Source organism: Ornithodoros turicata, chromosome 3 (genome assembly GCF_037126465.1).
Source record: "Ornithodoros turicata isolate Travis chromosome 3, ASM3712646v1, whole genome shotgun sequence".
NCBI classification, from domain to species: Eukaryota; Metazoa; Arthropoda; class Arachnida; order Ixodida; family Argasidae; genus Ornithodoros; species Ornithodoros turicata.
The window spans coordinates 61,293,614-61,313,054 of record NC_088203.1 but is presented as its reverse complement, the minus strand read 5'-3'; the positions used below and the strand labels follow the sequence as shown (position 1 = coordinate 61,313,054).

General features: G+C 45.5%; 1 long non-coding RNA gene across 2 annotated transcripts; it reads left to right on the top strand.

The window, feature by feature from the left end:
• Positions 1-13,319: 13,319 nt before the first annotated feature.
• Positions 13,320-16,687, top strand: LOC135388520 (uncharacterized). Of its 2 annotated transcripts, XR_010421448.1 has the most exons (4): positions 13,320-14,310; positions 14,807-14,901; positions 15,106-15,213; positions 15,739-16,687. It is a non-coding gene; the product is annotated as an uncharacterized LOC135388520 (long non-coding RNA). The 2 variants fall into 2 exon arrangements; XR_010421447.1 differs by having other exon boundaries at positions 13,321-14,310; positions 15,106-16,687.
• The last annotated feature ends 2,754 nt before the right edge of the window (positions 16,688-19,441 follow it).

Below are 19,441 nucleotides of genomic sequence, written 5' to 3'. Positions count from 1 at the left end.
TATTTCTGGCACCTGACAAGGATGTGTTCTACATCCTCTACAACGCCACACTCACTTCAGTTCGGAGAGTCTGGCTTTCCAAGTTTGAAGAGGAGACGTGCGCTGTACGGTACATTGAGCCGTAGCCTATGTAGGACAGTCGTCGTTTGTCGCGTGAAGGAAGGTGGAACTCGAAAGCGTAACTCTGGGTCGACCTTGTACAGAAGCGAAACCCGAGCCGATCCTGTTAACCAGGAGGTGCTGCACATTTCTTGCTTGAGCTCGTTCAGCATTCGCCCCGCGTCGCCATTGGTGAAATAAACAGGCATCATTTGGACGCGCCTGAGTTGAAGAGCCCGGCGTGCAGCAGCGTCCACAGCCTCGTTGCCTGCAATGCCACAGTGACTAGGGATCCACTGCATTTGGATGTCATGACCTTTTAAGACTGCCGCGTGGTATGCGTGCAAGACATCTTGCGCTGCTCACGCCAGAGATTCCGTAGTAAACATGGTAGCTAGAGTCTGTAACACACATTTTGAGTCGGTATAGATGGTCCAGCGAGCAACTGAAGATTGCGAGTTGATGAAACTTAGTGCCAAGAGGACTCCATAACGTTCAGCGGCCGACGCAGAGGTGACGTGAGACAGCCGCACCGCTCTTTCGATATTCGCCTCAGGGATAACAAACGCACACGAGGAGCCGGATGATGTCGTAGAGTCATCCGTGAAAATCTGCATTCTGCCTGCGGAGCTGTTTAGTAATTCAAGACTGAACTGACGAAGAACACGCGTTCGTATATCCTTCTTTCCCGGGAGTCCAGGCACATTAATTCTTATGTCAGGATGCTGTAGGGGATATCCGGTAATGCATGTGGCTCGTGCTTCGGAATAAGACTAGGTTGTGTCTGGATAGCTCGGGTAAAAGAAGAGTGGTGACGACTCATAATGGCTCGAAGCTGAGGATGGCGGTGGGGAACCGCATAAGTAATGAAGAACATTAGGACGACTCTCAGCTCTTGCTTTTCGATAGCGCACCTCCGCTACCCATGACAAACTCCGGTAGAGAGTAATGCCGAGAAAGCGATGGTGCGGTACACGACGTACCTGATGATGACCAATATGTAGTTGAAATCTCTTAAGATGGCGACGCGTAAAAGGCAGCATTACAGTCTTTTCTGAAGACAGGTCCATGCCCCTCTCCAGGAGGAAGTGCACTATGCGGTCAAATGTAGTCTGAAGGTGACGCTGTAAAGCAGGCCACTGCTTTCCCGATGACCATATGCAGATGTCATCCGCGTAGAGTCTAATAAATACCCCTCGGGGCAAGAGACGAGGCAGGGCAGCCATGAGTTTGAAATGGTGGTGTGATCAGTATCCCACACGGAGGCTGCATATTCCGACTTAGGAAGTACAAATGATTTATACAAAGTTACGTTAGTGTTAATTGGAGCGGACGAAAAATTTCGGCGAGTGTAACCTAGAGCTCGAGATTCTTTGCTAGTGATATATTCAACATGAGGCGCCATGATAGGTTTGATGAAATGAAAATGCCGAGGTGTTTGTAAACTGATACTGATTCAAGTGGAATGTTATTAATTGAATCAGTCGTATGCACTTTATTAGAGCGAGAAATTATCATTGTACATTTCGATAAGTTGCATGTGCCAAGTTTGACACCACCAAGAAAGCTTAATGAGATCAGTGCGAAGAAATTCCATATCAGAACCGTTAGTGATCTGACGATAGATGACACAGCCATCAGCGCAGAGACGTACGGTGGATGTAGGGTCATTTGGAAGGTCGTTAATGTGTATTAGAAAGAGAAGCGGGCCAAGGACAGAACCCTGGGGAAGCTAAGAAAGGACAGGTCTGAATTTGTCATCGTTTACAGACACAAACTGTGAGGGATTAGTTAAGAAGGAGTGTATCCAAGCTAGAATTTTATCGTCGATTCCAAAATTGCGCAATTTATGAAGCAAAAGATACTGTGATACCTTATCGAATGCCTTCAGGAAGTCAAGAAATATATGCAGTCGGTGCGGAATCCTTGAGTAACGAGGTCCAGTGCAACATGAAGGTCATGAACAAAGGAGACTAGCTGCGTTTCACAAGAAATCTTTTTTCTAAAACCGTGATGATATGGAGAGAAGGAGTGGAATTCAAGGTGTTCGACAGTGTGTGAGTAGATAATATGCTCTAGTATTTTACATGGAATGCTTGTTAACGATAGTAGTATAGGGGGACCACTATAAGAACATCCTATTTCTAATCCAGTTCTAGGAATTTCTAATGCACCACGAGTCAGCTCTAATCCAACACAAGCCAGTTCTAATCCCTGTGGTTGGTGGCCCCACTTGATTGACAGGCCCCCTTTTTGGCTCTGCCCCTTCACGCTGATTGGTTCAAGATGACCCCATTTTGATTGACAGGCGTCCTTTTGGCTCCACCCACTTCACGCAGATTGGTACCCCCCAAACCTACTGATTGCCGATCGATCCATCCACTTCACGCGGATTGGCTCCTTCCAAGCCCGTTGATTGGCCACCCCAGCGACCCCGCTACAGCTATATCTTAGACAGACAAGAGGAATACATTGCAACGTTTATTGAGTACATGTGTTAGAAAAATCATGGCTGTCGTGGAGAGATTGACTCCTTTGAAGCTGGGCATGGTTCCTCGGAAGTGACAAATCATATAGACGTCTCCGGGACAGCGGGTAAGAAAAATTTCATCCTCCATGAGTTGACACATTCCACGTGCACTGGACGCTCACGTCCAGCGATTGAAAGCACGTGCGCAGCGATCCAGTAGTGTTCTTGTCCAGCTTACTGCCGGACTGCATAGGTACCACATGCCAATCTGTGATAGCCAAGATATCGAAAGACAATTCATGCACGTAGGTGTGCTTATCCTTCTCCAGCTTCATGCTCGCAGTATAGTTGCAGGCGTCCAGCGCCAGCGTGCATGAGACGAGCGAGAAGAGAACGAGGAACCATATCCTTCAACTGGTCCAACTGACGCTACTCCTTCTCATCCACTGCATTATCTGACGGGAGAAAGGATGCCCGGTTAAATCCCGCTATCTCCATCATCCACTCAAGCTTACCATATTCCGTATGGGTAGGAGTCAACGTCATTGTAGAGGTATCGTATGTCGTCGTACGCCATCAGACTTCTTTTCACATTTCTGATGGTGTACATGCGCTGTTTCTTTCCCACTATTGACACCTGTTCGTGCGATACGCTAGTGTGCTTGAATAGGGTATCGTGGTACGTATCAAGAAGGAGGTGTTTGTGCACAATGTTCTTTTTGACTCCTTTAGCTCTTGCAATCCCAAAGAACACACGCAGTCCTCAGGACGTCCCCACAGTGTCATCGTGTCCTCGTCCGTCGATGTTATCTTCAGGACGTCCTGAGGATAACACTGTCAGACTGCCCGTGAAGAGTCATTCAGGTACGTCCTGTGCCCGTACCTGTGGGTAGCTAGTGGGACGAGAAATATTACTTTGTTTAGTTTACCTGCTCAGACTTTCTAAACAAATTTGTTTTCTTTTTGGGCCGATCCTGGGACCTGATTGACATTTTTCTGAAATAAAGGGTGGTCCAGGGTAAAATTCTCTGCATCTAAAAAGGATGACTGTCTATGATAAATGGAGCGCATTGCTCGTGGAATGGAGAGAAACGCGCGATTCCGTCCCACTGCTTTTGACTTTCAAAGCTCCTACCAGAACGTCTCAAACCAAAAGGAGTAAGAAACATAGCCTTTGCATTGATGTGGACCTAATACTTCATTCAATTACTCACTTTGAGTATACTTTCTTTGCGTAATCGAAATAAAGATGGATAGCTCACCCTTCATTTTGTGTCACAGGCGAGCAGGACTCTCGAATGTATGGAAGATCGCGTTATAAGCAATAAACCGTGTCTGTTTTGGCTTCGGAAGAAAATTCTAGTACCTTTCGGAGTGGGTTTCTCGGACTTCGTGCCCCTGACAATATTTTTCTTTGCGTCTTTTATATTTCTCTCTGCTTTCTCTTTAAACCACTGCGCTCGTTGTCCGTTATGCATTGTACTAGAAACAAACAGCGAGATTGTATTGCAGAAGTTAAACGAGATGTATGGAAAAAGAGAAGTTATCAGGACTGCGTCTGGTATCGTATAAATTATACGTAGGAAAATGAGGTGCAGGTGAAGTCGTCCTCACAAGGTGCTGCGAGTGTTCCAGGTTGACTCCCTGAGGATGTGCAGGTGATATGACCGGGAGTCCCACTTTAACACGGAGGTAACACTGGGAGGACCACTTGATAACTTCCTGAGGATGTCATCGTCGTCCGGGGTTGATATCCTGGGGACGATCCAGGACGTTTCTGTGTTGTTGGGGCTTTGTTTTCCCCCAGCTAATTTGATGGAGTACATTTTGGCTTTCAAGTATATTACTTCCTCTATGGGTATCCTACCGGTTTAACTTTTGAACGCACCAAGCCTACCGTGATTCCTCTAACTCTACAGTGGGTGATCCCGATCGGAGGAAGACAAGTCTAAATGGTCGTCGGCGATCGTACATAACTGATCTTCATAGTCATTGTAGAATAGGCCGAGGATCACAGAATCCGTGTCAAAGTAGGAGGTGATCACCGGACAAGTGAGCTTGCTCAGCAGTGTTTCGTAGTAGAACGAGTACATGGTTAATTTACTCAGTTCTAAAACCGTAAAGTCAATCTGCAGGGGGAAATCCCATCGCACTTTTCTTTTGTGCATTTCGTACATGACGCAATCGGGGGATAAAATTTCCATTCTTACGCATTCTGCCCGACTTCCGAGGTGACTTGCTGTCTCTTCACCGAAGGGTACTCGAATATCCCTGATGTTAAATTTATTTAAATGCATTCTTCCGAATACCGCATTATTTGAGATTTTATAGAACTTTTTTTCGAACGCCGTGTCCGCGGCAACGCGCCTGGCAACATTGTTTTCGATGTAGGGACGCAGGAATGATGCCTGACGAAATTTTAGAATTCGGTGAATTTTTGTTACCCTCATGCCCAATCTACAATAGAGTGCGAGCAGCGCGCAATGAACGACGTACTCGACCTTGTCCTTGCACGTGAGCAACAGCTTTTTGCTGTTAGTTGGCTGATACATTAATTCTTCGAGAAGCCCTCGCTGGAATGGCAAGAGCCATTACTCTTCCACTACTGCCTTCTCGGTAGCCAGGGGGAAGTACCGCGTTAGAGCGTGGATAGGTTTTGGATACTCCAAGTCGCATACATACACCCCACCTCCGAATCCGTGGGGTGACGCATAAAATCCACAGAGTTAAAATCCTCGACCCACTCGAAATCGCCGACGGGGAGGTGCTTTATCATACTGAATCCGTAAAGATCGTTGCAATCTATGCATGATATATACCATAGATTGAGAAGTTACCCGTCAAAAAGAACTTGTTACAAGTTAAGTTACCATCTGCAAAATGTAACTAGGTTAATAACGAAGTTCTTCAGCCTGAAATGTAACTCGGAGCTACTGAGTTACTTAAAAAAAAACGAGTTACTTCCCAGTTACTTCGGATACAAAATAGTATTACCCAGGTGCTGTGCGCGTGAGCTGTTGCGTTAGACCTTGAGTTGCCCGCGGAGGAGTGAAACACGCTGATATCGTTTTTGTTTATGTCCAACGCTAGACCTCTCCCTGTTTGTAAACAAATGACGTCATAGTGTTCGACAGCACCAAAATTTGGTAGAATTGAACTACGCCCGAAGCTAGAGGTGAACAAGGTCGCTCGTGAAAGCCACGATCTTGAGGGGATTACGATATGGTCTTTTAAAGGGATGCGACCCTCTGTCCTACTTTTCTTTCAATGGGAGGCAGCGAACAAGTGCCCATTCGTGGAACCCAGCCCTTTCCTTTCGATTTGTTTCGGTTTCAGTGTGTCTACCAATGTCATGATGACAGTTCTCTGGTAGAGGTCTATCCGAACGCTTTGCATCTTACTCCCTGTGGGCGCACAATGGCTCAGCTTCATTTCAATGCAGCGGTTCTTACTTCCTGAATAAAATACTGTCATTGATAACGAAAGGAAAGTTAGGTAGCAAGCGAGCTGGTGGTGACGATCCATGACTTGAAAACCCGAGACGAGGTAGGGACGATAACAGACAAACACAAGCACGGCCTCAAACTCAGCTGAGCTGAGTTTGAGACTGTGTTTGTGTTTGTCTGTTATCGTGCCCGGGTTTTCAAGTCATGTACTGTCGTTGCTTGAATATCACGTTTTATGGCAAAAAATGCCATGAAGGAACCGGAGCGAAAGCAAGAAAATATGTGGGCGTGAGTGAAAAACGAGTTAAAAGTAACTTGGAACTTCACTTAAGTTACTTTTGCAAAGTTATCTGAAAATGGAACGAGTTCCTCTGAAACTTACCAAGGCACACAAGTACCAAGTTAAGTTAGAAGTTACCAAAAAAAGAAACTTAGTTACAGTAACGAGTTACTTCGAACTCTGATATATACACCTCCTCTTTATCGGGATCATAGCCACTACACAGAGGGTTGTTAGCCCGCAAATGACGTCTGCTCGCCTGACAGAGCCCGCCCCTAACACCCGATTCGATGGTTCTGTACATGTCCTCGTCGATGATTAACTCCAACAACAACAACAACTTTATTTTGGCTTTGGAGAGTGGGGAGGTTCATCGCCACAGGCGATACTCTACCCCATCGCTGGTGGGAATGTGGGGAATAAAATAACGAGCCCCTTCACAATAACGATCAAAGTCCGATGGTGTCCAGAAATGTCAGAAGAGCTTTGAGCGCAGAGCGTTGCTCGGCTGTATTAGGCCAGGGACCAAGCAATTTCGATAGGGAGAAGGGGCGAGAGTCCAGCTGACGAAGAGACTCGGAGAGTGTGGTTCGGGAAGGTTGGTAGTGGGAGCAATGAAGAAGAATATGCTCCAGATCCTCAAGAACACCACAGTGGCAGGAGGTGGGAGAGTCAACTTGTCTCAAGCGGTAACGCCACTGAGCTGTAAGGGCCACATCGAGGCGCATTCGGTGGATTAATGCAGCATTTTGACGAGAGGCGTTTCGTGGCATGCGGAAAGCGAGCGTTGGATCAACTGTGCTCAACATAGAGGGGGGAAGAATGTCGGTTGTCCATTGGCGGGAAGCCAGGGGTGTCACTAGGCGTCGGAGAATTGAACGGCGGTCTCCTCTCAGCAGAACAATACTGGTCCGCTTCCGATACGAGAGTGCTGCTTCTGCGGCGCTGTCGGGCTGCTCGTTCCCCACGACACCACAATGGGCTGGAACCCACTGGAGAACTAGCCTGTGGCCTGCTACGTAGATAGTGTGGTAAGCCATTAACACATCTGTGACTAGGGGTGCGGATGAGCCTCGTATGCCGGAAGTTTCAATTGTTTGAAGTGCAGATTTGGAGTCTGTGAAGACTGCCCATTCCCGCGGTGTAAAATCAGCCATGTGTTGGAGAAAGAAAAGGATGGCATATAGTTCCGCAGCTGTGGAGGAGGTTGGATGTGAAAGGCATCATCCGTACACTACGCCTTCGGATGGTGTGACGAATGCTGAGGCGGACTTGTTGTTTCGGGATGTGCCATTGGTATATGCTGCCGTAAACGTAGAAAACTTCTCATCTACCAGAGCATGAAAATGGGCTCGGAGGACTTGAGGGGGGACCTGATTTCTTCTTTCCAGAAGGTTTCGAAGGCGTACAAAAGTGGGCAGTACCGGTAGAGACCAGGGGGCTTCCAGTGGTATAGTGTCCTTAGTTATGAAGCCAGTGAGAGTATGGCGTGTCCTCTGGGCTACTCGATAAAAGTCGCTTTCAGGGCGGTATCGAATTTTCCTGAGCGGATGGCGGGGATTGTGAGCACGCAAACGGAGGAAGTGCCGAGCCGTTTCACATTCACGGAGAACCTCAATCGGGAGCTCACCAGCTTCAGCCATACTTGCCGTGTTTCAGCGGTTCTTGGAACTCCGAGGCATCGACGAAGGCTTCGAGCAAACAGGGACCGAAGTGTATTTAATGAAGTTGTTGATATCCTGTGCAGAATAGGAAGGCTGTAAAGCACAGTCGCCCTCACCAATGCCGCGTGAAACGCGAGCAGGGAACGCTGATCACAGCCCCATCCTGAGTCAGAAAGATGTTGAATTGCGGGGAGCCATCGCTGCACTTTAGTTTCAAGGTGTTTGATGTGCCGAGCCCAGCGCAAGTCCGAGTCGATTACCACGCCAAGGAAGCGGTGGAAGCGTACCGACTCAAGCTTCTTTGTACCAAGCCAAAGAGGGAAATCGGTCATAGCTTTGCGCGTGAAAGGGAGCTCGACACACTTTTCGGGTGAAAGGTCCATCCCAAGGTGCGTGAGGTACGTATTATTAAAATCGAGCTGCAGGCGGCGCTGTATGGCTGGGCGTGATTTTCCTACTATCCAAAGGGCGCCAAATCTGCATACACGGAAAACGACACTTTACGAGGAATTACTGATTGTAGGCCGGCCATCACCACGTTAAAGAGTGTCGGGCTGAGAATGCTTCCTTGGGGGACTCCTTGTGGAACAGGATGCTGAGGGCTTTGGCCTTGGGACGTACGGAGAGCGACAGTTCGGTTCGTAAGGAAGTCTTGGAGCCAGATGAAGAGCCGACCGGATACCCCAAACGAGCGCAAGGCGTGCAGCACACAAATGTGCGAGACGGTATCATATGCGCGCTTGATGTCGAGGAAAATCGATGGGACGATCCGTCGATGGGCACGAGCATGTTGAACTGTAGAGACTAGGTCGAGAGCTGGATCCATGGAGCTTCGGTGGCGACGAAATCCAGCCATTTCGTGAGGGAACGCACGTTGTTTTTCGAGCCACCAGTCTAGGCGATGCAAAACCATTCTCTCCATCAGTTTCCCCATACAGCTTGTCAGGCTTACAGGGCGAAAGGAGGATAGGGCATTTGGGGGCTTGCCTGGTTTCAGGATGGGAACAACCAATGCCTCCTTCCATGTATGTGGTAAAAATCCTTGTTGCCAAGACGTATTGTACACATGAAGGAGAGCTTGGAGTGACCGCCCGTCAAGGTTTCGCAGGGCGGCATAAGTTATTTTATCGGGTCCAGGGGACGAGCCGGCGTTCACAAGCTGCAATGCTGCCTTTAGCTCGATTAGTGTGAAGTCGCGGTCCATAACTTCCGGGGGACGGGGCCAGTCTTGGTGAAGTTCAGCTGTCAAACTGTGGACAAAACTGCGGTGTACTGGCGTGGTCGAGGCAGCCGCCGGAGTCGTTAGTATCACACAGAAGTCCGTCGCTAGCGTGTTTTCGTCTACACCCTTAAAGGGACTGTCGCATCCGGAACCGTGGTTACGAATCCAATACCAACGTGTTCGGTACACTACCACCGAGCTATTTGCCAAATTTTCTCCTTCCAAAACGGACCGGGCGATGAGGAATCGAATTTAAAAGATCCGGTTTCGTTTTGATCCTCGAAAGCGCACGCCAAGGATACAGCTACAGCCAGACCCCAGACGAAGCGAAAGTTGGAAGCAGCTACATCACTAGCGGGTATCCAGATGAAGCAAGGAGTGTTCATGCTGTCCGTGTATGCTCCTCGCATTTCACCGATAATGTGTACCTGGATGAGAACATCGTGCAAGTGCAACTTGGATTGACACAAAAAAGGAACGAATTGAAACTTGACGTCGTTCCGACAGTGTTCCACGAACAAAGCGAGCCAGCAACTTCGACAGTAAGTCACAATGTCTATGTAGTTTCCCAATCGGATCTGTCACTCTTGCTCGTGAGTAACTTAGCAGCAAAAGACGAAATCGGTACAACGTACGGTATCCCCTAACCTATAATTAATAACTAGATAAATAAAATACAATAAACAAGTAAAAGAACATGATGTCATTCATATGAATGTGTTGGCTTTTCTCGTTGTCGGACGCGTTATCATGAAACTTTCCCTGTTACTGAACCTGTGACTTTTGTGGAATGTGGTAGACATGATTGGTTTTCATGTGTATTACAGCTGCAGGCAGCTCGACAGGGTCAAGCGCAAGCGGTACGTATATTACTTAAATACATATAATGTGTTTACAATTTTTGGACACAGAACAATTCGCAAACTATGAACCCCGATCACTAAAAGGAAGAACTGACGCTGTTTGTGTGCTGGTGTTAGAAACAGGCACTAAATACAAACAGTACCTCTGTCCGTAACATAAGCGCCATAAACCACTTCCCAGTTTCCTTTTATCTCTCTGTTTGTGAACTGTGTGTGTGCTGTAGGGCGGCGGTTTTTGCGGTTGTTGTAGCCAACTTGAGATGCACTTTTGACGTTCTGTGTTATAGAAGGACCAGGTACTGCTGATCCAAGTCCCATCCATCCATGAAACGGCATCAAACAATGTACGTGTGTGCACGGCAATTTTGCTGAGAGACCTGGTTTTTACACTAATGCCTTTACGACGCCTCTGACAAATTAGGATCTTCCAGAACAGTGCTTTCTTCATCCAAGTTCAAGAAGTAAAGAGAATGACTTCATGGCTTCTACTGACATCTCACAGCTACATGCCAAGACAAAACTTGAAAACAGGAAATGAAAAGAAAAAAAAAAGGTTCGTTTCAGGTCCACCCAAATCTTTGTACAGAGGCTGACAACAACAACGTCCCAGGGAACACATGGTAGTCAACTAGACGTCCAGACCTGTTCTAGCCCTAGACTTTAGGGATAGTGCCCAAACTAGACGTTGACTAGACGTCTAAAAGTCTTACCATTATTTAGACGTCTAAAATTAGTGATTTACTAGACATCTTGTAGACATTTAGTAATTGACGTCTAATTGTAGACGTCTTGTAGCTGGCCTTGTATGTACCACATATTAGAAATCATCAAGATTTTTGTTTTATTAGCTTTTTAAGAGGTGTGAACACATTCACACATCAAATACAGTCACTATATTATAAGAGGTGGTTCTAAGCTTAGCTTTCAGGCTTACAAAACTGAAGTTCAATTGTTACAAAACATATGCAGGAAACTGAATTACTTGATGGCAGAGTTAACATAATTGTGGTGTTCAAGTTGTCCGTGAACCGGCCCTGGTGAGTGAGTCTGTTCGCCTTCTGATCCCGAGATCGCTGGTTCGAACCCGGCCAAAAACAGCAGCAACTTAGTGCCAGGATACAGGTTGCTTAGACATGCCATCTTCCACAAGGGACATTAAATACGGTGTGTTGTGTGGTGAGCTTTCATTGCACATTTAAGGACACTCAGGTGGGCAATCCACAGACCGACTGCTGTGGTGCCGCTCATGATCTCAGTTGTCTCGCAATGTAAACCCCAATTGTTATTAAGTCTTCCATGCTGCTATTTGTCCACAAGAGTCGTCACAAGAAATCTAAAAAATGTAGCCAAATGCAGAAAGAGAACTGGAATTAGGAGGGCCATCCAAAAATAAGTTTCCCGATATTTGTTATTCAAAGAAAACACCACTAGGACAAACTGAATGGTGTAGTAGTTGGGTGTGACATCCCGGCACTGCAGATGTTGGTTAATGAAGTGCCGTTCACCTAATGTGTCAGGCATTCAAGCATGGATGTAATATTTCCGAGTACGTCTGACTATCCTAGTACGGAAGAGTTATCCTATTTTTCGTTAAAGAATAAAAGAGTGAAAGAGTACTTTAGAGAATATCCACTGACAGTTAACACCTGTTTATACAAAACACTTTACAGGCATTGAAATGGTGTGTCCTCTATACAGGGTCGTGAAAATCTGCACAATGAACAGTACAGTGGGAGATCAGCTATAACACCACGAAACGACGTTTCTTTTCTGAAATTCCGAGAATTGTTAACGGAGACTGGCGGGTCACTGGTACTGCACTCTGATACTAATGAGAACAAATTTCCTTCAGCATGGTCAACGAAAGCTATGCGAGATGGGGGCCACATTTGCTCGGTAACGTTTGTAAACAGCAACGAATGAATGCAGCTTGCATTTTCCTTCAATGGTATCAAGACAATTTTACTTAATGAAACCTGGATGCAATGACAATTTTTATTAATGAAACCTGGATGCATTATGCAAGTGCTGAGACAAAATACCATAGGAAGTCATGGTGGGTGCCCGGTGAAAGCATTCTGAAGGAGGTCAAACTCGCATTTTCGTCTGGAAAGGCTATGCCGACAATGTTTTAGGACTATCATTGTGTGCAACTTGTAGATTATCTCACATGCACAATGACAGTAAATGCAGATGTACTGCGAGATCCTGGGAAAGCGTCAAACTACGATGAAACCAAAACGCACAGGACTTGGAAGGGTGTAGTACAACCATGTCAACGCTGTCTGCACCTGTCTTGAAAGACTCGGGATTTGTTCCAGAAATTCATCTGGAAATTTGCCAAAGAGAGAAAAAGTACACAAGCGAGCTGGTACAACGTTGAAATAGGAAGCATCACCTTGAGCATGAGGAGAATGAAGTATACAGGAGACACACAAACGTGAGTTTCCTTTTCGTGGGCTTCCTGTATACTTCGTTCTCCTCGTGCTCAAGGTGATGATTCCTACTTCAATGAAAATTTGCCCAATCTGCTGTTCCATCTTCCTCTCAAAGCACCCCTCGGCAGTCACCAATTCGCAAGTGATCATGAAACACAAATTGATCAGGTGAAATGCAAAGTGAATGCCTCACTTTGTAAACAGGGCATAGCATGGCACAGACAACGTATTGAATACTTGGTATCACAGTATCAAAAATGTTCAGCTAAATAAGGTGACTGTGTTAGGGAGTAACGTTGAGCTCTAATCTGTACATAAATTTTTTCAATGTTGTGCTATAGGTTTATTATTTTGATCACAGCAGAGGAACTTTTGTTGGATGATCCTCATACATGAAGGAAATTCCTTATTCTCTTACTTTCCATCACACGTGTGTGGAGCAGCAAGTACAATCTGTTTGCAAATGATCATACTGAGGTAATAAAACTGGACTCTGCAACAACCTTCAGAAACTATGCAAGGAATGGACCACATTAACTTTGTCCAATTATATTATGACCAAATGGATAGTATGTAGTCTTTCATGTTATGTGAGTTGTATGCCCATATATTGTAACAAAAGATCAGTCAAATGAAGGCAGTCTGACTGAGGTACGTAGATAATTTAAATATTTGTGTTTTTGGCTCACTGACATGCATATACACTGACAGCATCCACAACTAGAAGACATTACCAGAATCTAAGTGCTGTGAAGTAATATTTTATTTTACTGAATATATATCTTTTTTTTTTTAACGGAAGCCCGCATTTGTTCGGGGCAATGGTTTTTGAACTAGCGTTCCTGATGGCGTTACCGTTGCTGGTAAATGTAAATTTTGTAAGACGTAACTCCCCTGCACCAACGCCTTAGCACCAACTGCTACACCAACTTAAAGAAATCAGCAACTAAATTATTGAATCACTGAAACGTCAATAAAAAAGTCGACGACGCCGACGAATCGTGCAGCGCAGCACTATAAACCATAGCTCCACAAACACAGAAGCACTTTGCACGTACTGTGGGCAGCAGATAGCTGATGTTTGTTTACTGCACACAACATTTTCCCACAAGCTACACAGCTGCAGCAGTAAAATGGAATCTGACGTGACTCAGGGATTTCAGAACCCTTCAAAAAATCTTGAAACTGCCCATGGTATCTCTTTGAAACCACTGAACAAGCAATGCGCTACATATTAGGCACACCTGTAGCTCAGTAGCAAAGGCACTGATAAAATGTTTGCAAAAAGAACAGCGATTTTCAACACATACATCACAAAATACGACACTCGTCGCTGCAACAACGATGGCGATTGCATAATGATGATGATGTTGGTGTAACTTCCGCTGGATTGGCATATGTGTTATTAAACATTTAACCTCCACCACCCAATTATAATGAACGGCCACAGAAATTAAAGTATTACAAAAAATAAGTACTCAATAAGCACGAGCTAAAGCAATGGCAATGACGCCTGCCCGTCTACCCAATCACCATCCATCATCCATCCATCCAACCAGTTCGAACCAGTTCAGTTTCAACGGTTGAAACTTCAAACTTTCCGGACGCGCAACGGGTAGCAGTTGGGGTCTTCGCGGCTGCATTCCACTGGTTGTTATACGAAAATCTTTCGAAGTTCTAATCTCCCGCGCGTTTTGTCTTGCAATTTTTGAGCATAGCGAGAACGTACGCCGTGCTGTCCAGTGATAAGAGCTGTTGAGCGCAGCAGAGCTCCCAGAGTACTGTGGTGGACAACGTTTCTTTGTTCTCTGGCTTTCAAGTTTAAGGGGTGAGTTCACTCTTCATTAAAGTATGTGCCTGTTTCTGTGCACCAAATCGCATGTAGTAGAGATGCGTGGCATAATATTGGAATATCGTTTCCTTTATTTCGGCTTCGTATCACCGATTGAAGCATATTGGAAGTGTGGGTTGACCTGACTGCACTTGCATTCAAAGTAGTGATTAACGTTGTATGTTCGGCAGTACAACGTTTCATTAAGTGCCTTGGTTCGTCTTTGTGCTAAAACAAATACGGTATCACTAATTAACCATCGAGATTAACGAGTTTTCGATGACTGTTGAAGTCTTGAGTAAACGAAAGTCGACAGTTACGGTTTGCAGGGCGGACATGCCGGAACATAAATGCTGGTTAGTTCATTGTCATGTCAGCCCGACTTCGGTTGTTGCATTTTTCGCTGGTAGTGAAACTACACACCGAAAATTTTGCGCAAGTACTTTTGTTTGCATATCATGGTTTCATAGCAACTGGGTTTTTCTTTTTATAGGTGCTTGGACTATCTTGCATCGGTGGATATGAAAATAGTGGTAACCTACCCTACGAAACAGCTGTTTGCACATAAGCTTAACAGTTCCCTGTGAGGTGAGGGGAAGCAGTTGTCACTGACGTGTGACTGTGTTGTCCTCCAATGTTCCTGATGTTCGATGTGCCCCCTAATCTTACTCTGGAAGGTGCCTCTTTAAATTTTTTGACAACAAAGTATTGCAAATATAGTTGGTGGAAGACTCTAACTGCTTTCCATTTACATGGTTGTCTTGTGGTTAACGAAATCGAACTTTTTTTCAGATGCTGTGAAAGTCAGCAGGGAAGTGCGATGTAGAAGAAACGACTGCCAGAAGCTTGCTAAGGAACCGCACAACCTGTGTGGGCAGCAGACAAAATATTCATCAAACGGTACAAAACTAGTATTTTTGTGCTTTGTCGTTTTGAGACATCCTTGGTATTGTATGGAGAACAGCGTGACTATGTCATTCCGTCTTACTTCACCCAAACAGCTATCTGGTAGTAGTGCAAGATTTGAGTTCCTAAAAGGTTTATTCACTGAAGTCACCTCAGCGCCATACTATAGGTCCCGCAATGTTTAGTCCTTGCATTTGTTTGCTGCATTATGCTTTTTAGGTGACTATTAACACCAAAAATATGGAAATTGCTCAGACATTCTACAAATCACAGAGCAACAAGTTTTAAACACCAGATATACGGTGAGTATAATATGGGTAACAGCTTGACTGAAATCTACAATAGGGCCGATGGCAGCAAATCTGCCTGCTAGCGACAGTGGCGGTCTCCTGCGGATGACGTCATGTGAATAAACTTGTATACTACTTGTACGTACTTATAATATTTGACGTGGTGATACAGCCCTTGCTTTGTATTGTCTTTTATAATATACACAGTGTTTATTTTTATCCTGTACAGAAGCTTTGCACCAAAGTTATGAGAGCAGCACAGATGTTGTTTTAGCGTAATGGAGTGATGGAAGTGCTGCACCAATCATGGAGTGCTTAGCAGTCGCCTGCTCGACCAGGTAAGGTCGTGTGTCACGAGAAAACGCCTGTCACATTGATGTACTTTCACAGCGAAAGCTGTTACATCCTCATTTCCCTGAGATCCTGGCAGCGTCCGCTAGAGCCCTGTGCAGATAAGATTTTTAGCATCCGCGTACACGTTATCCGATCCGCACCATTGCATACACAACCGTTTAGATCCGCAAGTTTCGAAGGACGCGTAAACACAGCCGGAAGAATGTTGGTATAATTTCGGATGCCTCCATGCTCTCATGGAAGGACTCATGGCGACAAGCAAAGGTAAACCTTTCAACAAACGCGATATGGAGAGACTTCTGGAACGCTTCCTCACCGGTGCTCGTGTGGACGCCAAAATGCCTTCTCTCCCGTCTTGGCCGTGCATGGTCAAAGGTGAACCCGGACATGCGCTCGCTGTCGGTGCGCAATGCAAATAAATTGCTAGTAGAAAAATTATAGCATGCGGTATATCTGCATCCGACCTCGAGCCATCCGATCCGCACACCGCAGAAAGTGATAAATTCTCATCCGAATCCGCAAGTATCTTACGGATATCTGCTTCCATCCGCGGATGGTGCAGGGCTCTAGCGTCCACATCAGGTAGTGACGCGCAAACAGATTTTCAGCTGTTGCTGTAATTTGTGTTGTGTAGCTGTAACAGTTCTGTGATTTTTGTACGTGCAGCTTCTTTTCTTTGTGTCTCTCAGATCAGTGTTGATACAGCTTTTGCTCTTATGTGGCCAGACAAGCATCCCGTGAAAGAGTGTGCATAGCCACTAAACAAACTAGTTAGAACTAGCAGGCTACATAATGCTTTCTGACATGTTTTGTTCTATTTTCTAGCCACAGTGGAGGCAGTGCTACAGCACCAACAATCACTCGTTGGAAGAAAGGAATGAGGTGGCCATCAACACCCTGCTGCCAGTTCAACACTCCTCAGTCAAAACACAAGACGCCTGCTTGGCGGCAAAGTCAATCCAGTTTTAGACAAGAGTTTTGTACCGTAGACTTCGTGTGTGGCTTACTGCGAATAAATGTTTATGCTGAGATCCGTGTTGCTATCAATTATATCATATTTCTGCATGAATGCATGCCAGGACGGTAGCAGGACTAGTCATGGTCTAAAGTAGGTCTAAAGGTGGCTAAAGTAGGGTACAGGAAATGTATAACCCTAGACCTGTCGCCTGAATGGAGGGATAAAATTGGTCTAGCTGTAGACTTCATGTCTAATACATGGTTAAGTGTCTGACCCTGTTCCAGACATCCAGGTCAAAAGAGTGTCTAAATCATGGCTAGGTACATAGACATCGGATGTCTAGGGCTAGATGGCTAGGTGGCGTAACGTTAGACGTGTTATTTGACGTCTAGTGGAGGGATACTAGACATTTGGTCTAATTGCGTAGACATTCTATAGACATTCCTTATCTCTTTTTTTAGACGTCATTTAGACGTTTACTAGCCCACCATGTGCTCCCTGGGGTTATTGTGAGATGATGAATGATGCTGATGCAGCGTTGAGATTAAGCCCTTGTTTCGTTTTTTGCAATGCTATACATTACTGCTGGTTAAATGTGAAATGATGCACCTACCTCCAGACAATAAAGGGGCTACCAGAAATGTAGTGTCAATTCAACAGAAAAGCTGCATGTTCTACGAGGCACTGTCACATAAGCATTGGCCAAATTTGCTGTCCTGTGAGCTTTGATAGGATATGCCGTAGATAGTAAGAGGCCTCTTACTGTAAAAGGGAGGTGCATTATTCGAGTAGTGGGGTCTGAGGCATGAGGGTCATTTCAGGATGTACTAACCCTTCCAAAATTTTACACTTGGTTGTGCCCAGAGATCGATCCAGATGCCCCCCAACACCCCGAGTTTTTTTTCCTTTGTACCACTGTTATAATGAAACCGTCCAATTTACTGTCCAATCGTCCCGTTTTCATTGCAACTGAAGTACTTACGAAACTGTTTATTTTATTTTTTTATTTTTGTGAGTCCCTGCTTCAGATCCCAAGGGACATTGCCAGTGTGGTGCACGCTGATAACTGTCTGTGCATAGCAAATAATAAATATCTTGTGCGTGAAGAGTTGGATGTGGACTTGTGCAATGGCTCTTGAATGGACAACACTCAGTCAACACAAAGATTTATTCACATTTCCCTAACTTATTGCCTGTCATTATAATAATTATTATAATACATAGACAAGAGGTAATGCTCTGCCAAGGATCTCTGAAGTTACAGTCTTGCAAACTGTTTTCAAAACAGTGGTGCTAAAAAAATTGGATCAATGGCAGGTATCAAAATTTCTTTTGCTGTATCAAGGCAGAACAATCTTCCGTGGGAATGACAAATTGTGGACATTCCCAGACAGATGTATCACTTACTATGATAATGAGGTGTAAGTGTACCTTTAGTGAGTTGTGAAACGTTACCTGAAATTATTTGACGTGTTATATCCCTCACATGCTATAATACTGCCAACGATAAGAAGCATTACACTACCATTAAAAGTATAACTGTCACGTATTGCTCCTGCCTATTCCCCTACACTTCTAGCGGTTAATGTGGTGACACAGATTCTGTTTCACACTTCTCAATTGGAAACTACGCAAGTCTATTATGGTGTAGGTGTGAATAGGAACTGAGGCACACAAAAGATGATTGTCCTGATAGGACCAGGATGGAAAAACGTTGGCGAATCATGCGGACGACACACCCAGGTATCTGTCGTCTGTTTCTCGGTTCAAGGAATCTCCAAACTCAGCTTGTAAACGCACAATAAGCAGTGAACCTGACGTAGCTGTAAAAAGAAAGGACACTTTCCTAAACACGTAGCACAGTAATTTCCTGACAATCATTATAATTCTAACCCGGCCCTTGAGTTGCACAGTTGGTTAGAGCCTTCGTAACTTTCATGGGGCATTCGTAGTGTGTGCAAACAACGACGACAACTACGAAAATAAGGATTGCTCGACGTGCCTATCTATCGTGGGCACAGTAGGCGAAGACTGTGATCGTCGCTGCAATACTGCAGTGGATACACCACCAGAAGTTCTGGCCGATGACAGATAGCTGGGAACAAATTGTGATGCGTGCGTGTGGTGCGTGCCGTCATTGCACAACTCTGCCACTTCACCAGCACTGCAGCATATAGGCACTCATCCGGTTCCTGGGGAGCACAGACGCCGCACAAACACTTGGATTGTTTCCTGCGTCGTAGTGTGAATGTCACGGGATTAAGTATTGAGCACACCGATCATGAGCGTACCTAAAGCAGTGGTCCTGAGGCTCGTTCGGTTGCGCTAACGCAGCTGCGGCACGTATATCACCAGCGACTTGCAGAAGAAGCGGATCCGTCGAATATGGGCCGTCATCAAACATGTATATTCGTCACGGGAGCTATTACTAAAGGCATTTGAACAGCATGGTTCCCCACTTCCGCGTTCCGAGTCCGCCATCTCCGTATGTGCCTTCGCCTTCGTCTCCCTGACCTTGCTCATGCAAGCTGCAATCCGCGGGGTCTCCTCTGGCTCGCCGCGTTCTTATTGGTCAGATTCCTTATGAAGTTGCTAAAGATTCTCAGCAGGAAGTTCCGCT